General features: G+C 35.7%; 1 pseudogene; it reads right to left on the bottom strand.

Annotated features, from left to right (window-relative positions):
- Positions 1-675: 675 nt before the first annotated feature.
- On the bottom strand, positions 676-2,491 carry LOC149011638 (uncharacterized; annotated as a pseudogene).
- Between the last annotated feature and the right edge of the window lie 8,014 nt (positions 2,492-10,505).

The following is a 10,505-nucleotide window of genomic DNA, read 5'->3' on the forward strand; positions in this document are numbered from 1 at the left end:
GAATCACATAAATTGATCAAAAACATCATAAAATATTAATAATATAAAACAATGAAATATATCTTATAATTTTATGAGTTTTTAATTAATTCTATGTTTGCTCTGATACCACATGCAAGATTAAATCTTGCCAGAATCATATAAACTGATCAAAAACACCATAAAATAATAATAATAAAAAATGACAATTATATAAATGACATTGTTAAAATATTTATTTCTCGATTGCTCTGATACCACATGCAAGATTTAGACTCTTTTTTGTATCAATTCTCATTATCTATTACGTCTATTTAAAAGAAATAAGTACAAAAATTCATTATTGGTAAATAATGAAAAATGGTTTGGTGACATTTGTCGAGAATAAATTATGGAATGAAAAATAAGTTTGATATGTCAAAATGAAAAATTGTTAGAAAATAATAATTAAAATTAATATAAAAAAAAAATCATATAAATTTAAATATTAACAATTAACTAATTACCAAAAAATGTATCAAACAAAATATTAGCTTAACAATATTCATATAAACCATAAGTTTTGCAAGAAAACAATAATACGAACTACAATATCAATGTAATATCTACTAAAATTAAAATTATATCAACTACTAAAATTAAAACTACATCAAATTCTTATAAGGAAAATAAGTATCCATACATTTATCATCTATCCTAATAAACTTCCAAGATTCGTTTTGCAATTTCCTTTCGATATGCTTCCCATCGTAATTGTTCTGTGCGGCCTATCATATCGGCAATGTCCAAGACCTCATCATCATCGCTATCACTGTTTTCAAATTCACCATCAAACTCTCCCTTCTCAGCTTTTTCAAAAAGCTAGTTTAAAGCCACCTGTTTTCTAATAAACTTATGTAAAGTAGCACAAGCAATAACAATCAAAACTTGAGTTTTGGACTTATATGGTGGCATTGTCTTTAAAATAGGAAAGTGTTTCTTCAACAATCCAAATGACCTCTCTATAGCGGTTCTCAATGAAGAATGTGTAAAATTAAATAGCTCATCTTGTCCTCGAGGTTGACGACGCCTAAAGTCTTGTTGATGATATTGTACATTCTTCAAATGAGCCATATAACTGGGTGCATTTGTATATCCAGAATCAATAAGATAGTATTTTCCTACAAGAAAATCAATGATAAAATGTTAGCAAATTAAACAATATATATAAATACATCATAAAAAATTTGAAATGTTATCTAGTGGTGGATGTGGGAAGTTCAAATGAGGAGTGTGGATAGCTTTCCATAGTATTCGATTATCATGTGCTGTCCCTTCCCAACCAGCCTAAAGAAAAGTGAAGCACATATCAAAAGAACAAACAACACACACATTTTGCGTAACTTGACATTGCTACCAGCTCTATATGACATTTGTTTCGAAACTGGAATTGATGCACTTATGTGTGTTCCATCAATTGCTCCAATGCAATTTGCAAAGAAAGAATAATACTTTCTATTGGACTTTATATATGGTGTTGTCTCATCAAATGATGGAGGTTTTATCATTTTCCTATAAAATGTCCGCAATGCATCCAATACATTATGGAAATGACGGCTCACAGTTTCACTTGAATGTTGAAAACTTTCTTGTATAACTTCATTTATAACATTATGAACCATAACAAACATTCCCATTGCCAATTGTTCCTCTACTTTGGTGTTCATTGTATCTGCCATCAAACCTCTCTTTCAGTGCATTTACCAACTTAATGAAATGCTCTCTAGACATACGAAATAATTTTCAAAACCTTCTAGGATGTGTATTTGATCTCAACATTTCAAATATCCAAGTATGACCTGTGAATTGTCGTGTGTGCATAGGTTGTTTCTTCAGTCCAACAATATGTTTCTCTTAAACCCTTTGAATCACTCGTCATAGCAACTTTAATTAACCCTTCATCAAAACATAATAAAAAGTAACAATATGAAGACAAAAATACCACAACTAATCAACACAAATCAACATATCATTCATAAAGCCAAAAGAACAAGGCTTGGTGATTGGAGAAGCCTTACAATGACCGATGCAATTTACAAACATCCTTGGGCTGAACTATCAATGAACCCCAAAGGCTAATTCATTTATACTGGAGTGTGCAAATACCCATGTAAGAATGCTTGCTTCCTTGATGTCCAATTGCCTAGTTGACTATTGAGTCATGGTGGGAACAGTCAACACTAAATTGATGAACAATACTAAATATTTCAGAAAAGCCCACACCCCCTCTATTTAGTTTTTGTTAAAGGCTGCAGATTGCCAATAGGAGTTTATAACTAGGCCTAATATATAACATATTGTGCTTGCACCAATTCATTTTAATACAACCTCATAGGATTCTTCAAATAGTTTCAAATATAGCAACTAAAGTTACTTGAAATTAGGAACTTCAGGATATAGCAAGCCAGAGATCATGTCAAACCAAAACTAAAGTCAAAGACTCCTAAAGATAGTGATTGATTACCCAGACCATTACTTAATTTAGCATGGAAACAGAGTACGAGAAATAAAAATTTTGTTTGATATCACTTGTTTTCTCACTAATATTTTGTTGGAAAGAAAAAGAGTCAATATGAAATGCACCTAACACAGTAAGGAACTTGCTTCAGATAGTAACAAAACCTATCCACACAACCACAAATCACATGACATAAGAAAACACTTTATCAGACCAGGAAAACCTAATAGAGTAGCACCTTCCAAATAAGATTATGCATGTTTGACTTCACTTAGCCATCACAGAGTAGTAGCTGGCAATCATCAACCAATCACTAAGTGAAACACATTGAGCTGTCTAAAAACTATATTAAAAAAAACCAAGTGAATACACAAGTCATGGTAGCTACTAAAGAGGATTATAGGACTGACCAGAAACTGAGAAAATTGAACTGAAAAATAAGAAACAAAGATAGAAGAATAGAAGTTCAACTGCAAGATTGATCTTTAGAGTCACCAAAAAAACTTGAAAGCAAGCCCTTGAAGAGTCACACGTCCTTTTTCTTTAACTGGATCAAATGGATCCTCAATCAATGATTTTTCCCTTTCTTAGTTCTGTCACTCTTTCCAGGATACTTCTCAGAAGTTTCAAACAACAAATTCAATTTACATGAGTCATTAGTCAGGTGAGATTAGAGTTTTTTAAATCTACAATCTGAACGGTGCTCTACAATCCTTCTCTCTGGAATTGTAGCTTAGTTATAGCTTGTACTTATCCTCGTCAAAGATCCACAAAATGTTCCTTAGTTATATTTAATTTTGATCACTTCATATTTCAAGTTTTTTAAGTATATATCATATTCTCTGCAACATTCTTGAAGTCTTAGGCACAGAAAAGAATGCATCATACTTAGCACGGTGCACCTAACAGCAACCTCCTCTAATCCCCGCGTGCTCTTATTAATAGTTCCTTTGCCATTTCATTCCCTCAATTTGACGACACATAGAGAGAGAGATGGGGAGAATGGAGAGTTGCAGGGAGGCGGTGCTGGTAACTAAACTAGAGACATCGATCGCAGCTTCATCATCAGTCTGTGGAAACCAGAAGCCATGGGGGAGCTTCAATGCTATTGCTTGCAATATGAAGGGGAGTGACAGGAAACTGGTCTATCTCACAGGTGGGAATTCATACTTGATCTCTCACATACTAAGGCACCTCTTGGCTCGAGGTTACCTCGTTCGTCTCGCTCTACAAAACCCATGTCTCTCTCTCTCTCTCTCACACACACACACATACACACACAAAAACAGATGAATCACAAACAAAATGAAAACCCAACCATAATTAGAAACAACACAATGAAGAAATGAACACACACACCTCAGGCAAATGCAGTAGCAGAATGTCTCTTCCTTTCTAGTTGTTGTTGTTAGAATAAGGGAGGAAAAGAAGAAAAAGAGAAGTAGCATTGGCGAGAAGCCTTGAAATAGGGCGAGAGAGAGTTTGAGCAGCCACTGTTCAAACTTCAGAGTTGAGAAGAAGTAAGAGCTTGCGTTAGGGTTTGAGAGGAGCTTTTATAAAATAATGTGTTTTTACTATTATACCCCCATCTTAATTTTTAAATTTCAAGTATACCACCAAATAAATGAGGAGAATGAATTGTCAACCATAATCCACAATGGACTTTTAGTCCATTATGGATTTTGGGTTGTTCTATTATTTTAAATAAAAATAAAAATGATAATAGATGCCAAACAATTTTAAAAAAAATCTCATAACAAATAATGAGAATTGATACCAAAAAGAGCCTAAATCTAGCCAGAATCACATAGATTGATCAAAACACCATAAAATAATAATAATACAAGATGATAATAAGTTCTCGTTTTGTTTTGATTATTTCGTTAGTTATCTGTTTTAGACTAGTGTATATTTTGTATTATATTTCTTGTCTGTCAATGTCTTCTCATTAGAAGGGGCTAGCTGTACTCTTACTATTGGTTCTTTGTAGAAAGCGGTTGGTTCTGATTAGAGTAACTATGTTTTTTTATATATGTTTCCTATTGTAATTGTCCTTTCTGTTTTCTTTTCTGTTGATTCTTATTAGAGTTATGATTAGAGTAATTGTTTTCTTTTATGTTTTGATTGTAAATAATTTTTTTCGAGGCTGTTAGCATTCGTAACTGTGTGTTTCTTTTCTATAAGTAATGTTGTGATAGTTTATTTATTATGTATCTATCCTCTCATTTTGATTATTTTGTTAGTCTGTTTATGTTATTGTCAGTGTTAGATTCTTCATCAGTTTTTATACTGTAAGTTCTTGTCAGTTCTTTCTGTCGTCGTATTCTCTGACAATGTCTATGTGATAGTTTATTTATTGTGTGTCTATCCTCTCATTTTGATTATTTCGTTAGTTTGTTTAAGTTATTGTTTGTGTTAGATTCTTCATCAGTCTTTTATACTGTAAGTTCTTGTCAGTTCTTTCTATCGTCATATTCTCTGACGATGTCTATCGCCTTATGTTTACCTCAACCTTCGGAGGTTGATATCGTCCTATCGTTGAGTTCTGGTGATTTGAAATATTTAGAAAAATGCATGGACTCTTTTCAATTTTATGACGTTATTGTTGTGAAGTGTGGAGAGCCAGGTGAAATTCAGATTCCATCTACAATCTCCTATCGGCTTTTCTGTTCAGATTCAAGCATCTTGTTTTGATTTTAACGACCATTCTCTGAGCTCCTTTGGGTTTCTCATGTTACGGAAGAAATATGTCCTTTCAATTGATGGCCGTTGCCTTGAGGCTTTGTGCCACACCCCACCCGCCGGTCTCGATTACCCGCTCGACAACCCGTGGGAGTGATCCGTTACAAGATCCATGGTTCTAGTCTATCAATAATAATAATGCAAGTAAAGACAATCATGAGCAAGAAAAGGTTCAATAATTAAATAAGAGAATTACATGAGTCCAATTATTCCAATAAAATAATCAAGGAAAGAATAAATAATCAAAATGAAAACGAGTTCAGTAGAAGCAATTCAAAAGGTTTAAATAAGTTTCTTTTCAGTTTCTTTTTCTAAAGCTAAAAACTTAGACTCAAGTTTATCAAGATGAGGGGTTCTCCAATTTTTCTCCATTCGGTGAGCAAACTGCCTGGCAACCTGTCTCCTCCGCCCATCAATGGGTGCTATAAGCGCATTCCATGCACTCGCAGGAGCTCCCACATGGGTTATCTTCATTTCCCATTGTCGGTGCCACATCTTCTTCATACGGGAAGGTTCCTTCATAAGAAACCAATCCATCTTCCGGCGTATATCCTCCATCTGTACAAGCTAATAAAACATAGACAAATAAATGAATGAGTTCTGGAGAACTTAGTAAGAACAAACAATGATTCCCATCCATATGTCAAAATAATCAGAAATGCATATATGATATGTATGAATGCAAAGTATGAATATCACTAAGATCTAACCATGCAAGTCTCTAATAGTTGACATGCTTTAAGATATACACCAGCCCTCCTCTAGGGAGGTCTAGTCACTCTGATCCGGCAAGGACTGGTTACCTCTGTAGGGATCCTAAGTAAAATGGAAAGTCCACACCTGGCTCTCAAACCATGGCTGGGGTTAAGTCAACACTCTCTCACCACGACCATTGGCATGAGTACTGGCGCATGTCGGGGTTTCTAATCCAATGCAGGTCATAATGGTAACATACTACATGAAGTCCAGATACATCCCCTATGGCACCAACCAACTCGGTTCAGTATCCTTCGCAACCTAGGAATGAAAACCCTTACGGACTGGTTACCGCTATTGGACTCCATTCCATAACCCTATGGTCATCCACATATTGTTGGGGCGGAATGCTCTCATGATTTCTCACGACACCCGGTCCGTTCTTTGGACGTCCATGAGCCCAACCCTAACATATGCAACCCTACCATTTATATGAGCCACAGTGGACTATCGTCACATCACTGTCATCACGGGTCATTTGGCTTCAAACCCCTTACCGAAAGGGTAGTAGCATGTGAGGTACCTAGCCATGCAACTCTAGACTCTACCTAGGTATGTCATTTAGTAGTTATAATAGTGCTAGAGACATCAGTGAGCATGTGTCCCATACCACGGCCCTCTGATATCCTAAGCTAGGATATCCCAATGGAATACCCCTTCCATCAAAACCACAAACCAACCAACATTAGCAAAACACATTCATGATCAACAAAGTATAAGTAAAGACAGCGCAAATAACAAGCATATGATAAGATCAACATACTAAACATGGTTACAGCAGCATATGAAATGAAAGAACAGTAATAACAGACACTGGACTAGCATGTTTAAGTCAGTTCATAAAGATAGGATTGTATGTCCTTTTTTGTAATTATGCAAAATTCCTCTAACTTGCAATCCAGAAACTATTATAAGACTTTTATTTGAAATAGAGAACACCTATATATAGGGTTACAATAAGGTATAAGTCGAATGAATCAAATCGGATCAAAACCAAAAGTCATTTGGTCACTGGAAACCAGCCGGTCGCTTAGGCTGAGCGACCGCCACTAGTGACCGCCCCAAAAACAAAGAGTTTCAATCAGATACTCAGGCTTCTGATCATCCGATTTCAATCCGAATTTTGAATGATCATAGTCCGAATTTCAAATCTATCACTCCCATAACCACGGGTGATACTAAACCTAACCAATGATATCAAATTGGTTATCCAGAATCCTCCCTCTTGATTAGATCAACCCTTTTTACGAAAGCAGGTGTTTCGTTTTGGAGTTGATCTCACCAAGATCATCAAAAAGGTAAACAATGCAATAGAAGGATCAAGAACAACCAAAGGGGAACACTAATATATTTTTATCATAGCAAGTGGTGAAGTATGAGTGAACAGGAAATCACTTACCTCAACCAGATCAACTATGAAGGACAGTAGAACCTTCTGGGACTCTAACAACACTTCAGATCTGCTTTCAACACGTCTCCACAGCCGTCTAACATCTAAAAACAGTAATCCCGAATATAATATTCGTAAAATAGGTGAGAGTTACTATTTATAGAAGTCTGGGGGCAAAATAGGGCAAAACCCCGCAACCAGGACTAGACGGTCGTGGTTGCTTGGTCTAATCAACCGCCACTTGGGGGTGCTTTGCTCAGGGGGTTTATGTCCAAGTACAACCTAACCCTAATGAACACATGGGGGAGGTCTTACCTTCATTCCGGACATCTTTAGACATCACTTGCCTTCCAGAAGTCCAACTACCAAGCAAGGCAGGCTCTTCATCAAGAGAATCCAGATCCATGGGTTCAGGGTATGGATCATGAACTTCTATCCGGACACTCCACAAATTTACCCGGCTAGACCTTTGGATTCTCGGACCTGCAATACGGATCCCGGGTTAGAAATACGGGGGTTGTTACACTTTGCATGCGAAGCACTTGGCTGTATTTCGACTCCATTTGAATAATCTGTTGACTAATACACCCCCTTCCTTACAATGATGGTACATGACTTTTGTTTCCAAGCGATTGTCGGGAAAAGACTTGTCATGGATGGTCTTAATCAGACTATGGTGTCCTTGGGTTTTTTATTCCCCGAATCGGGGAAGGCGTCTCCGGAAATTGTAGAAGCCATAGGGACTTCTCTATATCTTGGCTTGAAGACGAGTGGTCAGGCACATGGGAGTGGTCCCAATAGTTTCATGGCTAGTTTGTTTAGCAAAATTGTTTGCGATCGGTTGAAATATGGTTGTAAGTCCTACGTCTACTGATATGAGATTTTGTAAGTGGGTGAATGCATTCATTCAGTTCTCTCGGTTTGTTGTTCTTTTGTCCGGTAGCGTCACTGCTCTTCTATGTTATAAAGAACTGGCGAAGCTAGTAAGGAAACAATATCTAGTGAATGTTTGCCCTCACATAGCTGATTTGGCGGGTCGGATGGATGTATGTATGGCTTGATGCGTGGAACATTGTAAACGGGATCTTGGAGTTACCTGTATTACCGGTGGAAGAAGGTAGCAGCCTTCTAAGTGAGGGTTGCAATTGTTATTGAATTTATAGTATTTTTGATGAATCTTTTATCTTTGTTCAAAAGAAGAAAAAAAAGTATAGCTTCCCGTCTTTTTCTTGTTGAAGTACGATGTCTTGTAGTCAATTGTAGCTTCTTTTACCTTAATATCATATGTGGATTTCCGGAACCATCGACCTTTGTTGTTCTCTCTCTTGTTTTTCTTTTCCTTCTGGGAATAGAACCATCATTCTTCATTTGTTTTTATCCCAATTTTTGCCAAATTTTTTTTTTGTTGTAAGTGAGCACAAAAAATGTTAGATATACAACATTGAATTTTATGATTTAAAATTTAACCTGTAATGCCCTCAAGGGTTGAAGCCTTTAATTGGCCTTGACGATCATTTTCTCATTGGGTAAGAGATTATGTATCTGTTTTAGGTATTTCTCAATAACTTCTGAATCTAAGGGTTGGGAATCTATTGCTAGGGATGCTACTTTGTGTTTGCCCTTAGATTGTCCAACTGGGTGTGATGCTACTTTCTGCTTTCCCTACTTTCTCTTTGCCCTTAAACTGTCCAACTGGGTGTGATGCTAGCTGTAGGGGTCCCTTCCCCTCTACTTACCAGAATTTCTGTAAGGACAAGTTCAAAAAAATTCACACCCCCTGTGGAGGAAGTTGAGGATAAAGAAGAGTGATTTCAAGGTAAGTTTGATTACATATTTAGAGATTTAAAAAATTTGGTTTTGTTGTTAATAATTTTTACCTTCGGACACAAGGTATATTTTCTGCCGATGATGATTCCAATGATAAGAATTAGTGATATGTGTATTTTACACGTGCTATCTATTGCATATATATGTTATTGTACTCTATAATAAAATAAAAGAAAATCATTTTTTCACATGGTATCAGAGTAACATGAACAGTAGAAAAAACATCATCAGCAAATATGTACAAGCCACTAGTCTTAGTCCCCGAGGCCAATAACTTCTTTGACTAAGCATCCTTAACAACAAACCCGTTCTTAGTGAACTCAAAAACACAATTTATATCAGAAGTCAATTGACCAATCGATAAAATATATTTTTTAATAGAAGGAACAATGAGAACATCATTCAAAGAAAGAGAAGAAGAACCAACAGAAACAAAATAATCCCCAACATGCATAATTGGCAAGGCTTCACCATTAGCGATCATAACACCAGTAAAACCAAAATATGGTTTCGGTGAAGAAAATTTAGTTGAACCATCAAAGACATGTGAAATGCATCAGAATCAGGGAACTAGGCATGATCCTGTGGAGAACCCAATCGCATAGTAGCAAGAGCCTGAGAGATTGGTTCACTTTGATATTCATTATCAAAATGATTCCAACATTTTAAAGCCTCATGTTTGAGCTTGTGACACACTTGACAACAAACAACAACCTTGGAAGCTAAAGATGGAGGCTTTACTCATGGATAGATATCTGTGTATGTGGTTGAAGACGATAAACCATCTATACAAGCGAAAACCATTGAAGGTGGATCATCAAAGGCGGATGTGTTTGTTTTAGATTTGTTGTATAAAAAAAGTTTTAGGGCAAAAAAAATACAATTTCAAAGAAAATTCAGGGGGGGAAATTCACAAAATTCAAAGGTTCGATTTTGGAGTCCTAAATTCATAAATCAACATCTTTATGGGTCTTTAATTAATTCTTTGTTTTCTCTGATATCACATGCAAGATTAATCTAGCCAGAATCATATAAATTGATAAAAAAACATCCTAAGATATTAATAATACAAGATGATGAAATATACGTTATTTAGGATCTATTAAAGATAGAATGCAATAAAATCTTTTCTTTAGTCTCCCACGAAGAACAAACATGAAGTTGATTCTATGATCACATTGATACTAGATCTTCTCCTTTAGACTCCTCCCTATTTAAGGATTTACAGAGGTGTTGTTTCTTCTTTTCTTTAATTGTTTTTTTGATTTGAACATAAGCCTGAAACTTCATTCCATAGTTGTGCCGATCATTTCA

Source organism: Hakea prostrata, chromosome 7, assembly GCF_041222555.1.
Source record: "Hakea prostrata isolate BN-2017 chromosome 7, UWA_Hpros_2, whole genome shotgun sequence".
Classification (NCBI taxonomy): Eukaryota; Viridiplantae; Streptophyta; class Magnoliopsida; order Proteales; family Proteaceae; genus Hakea; species Hakea prostrata.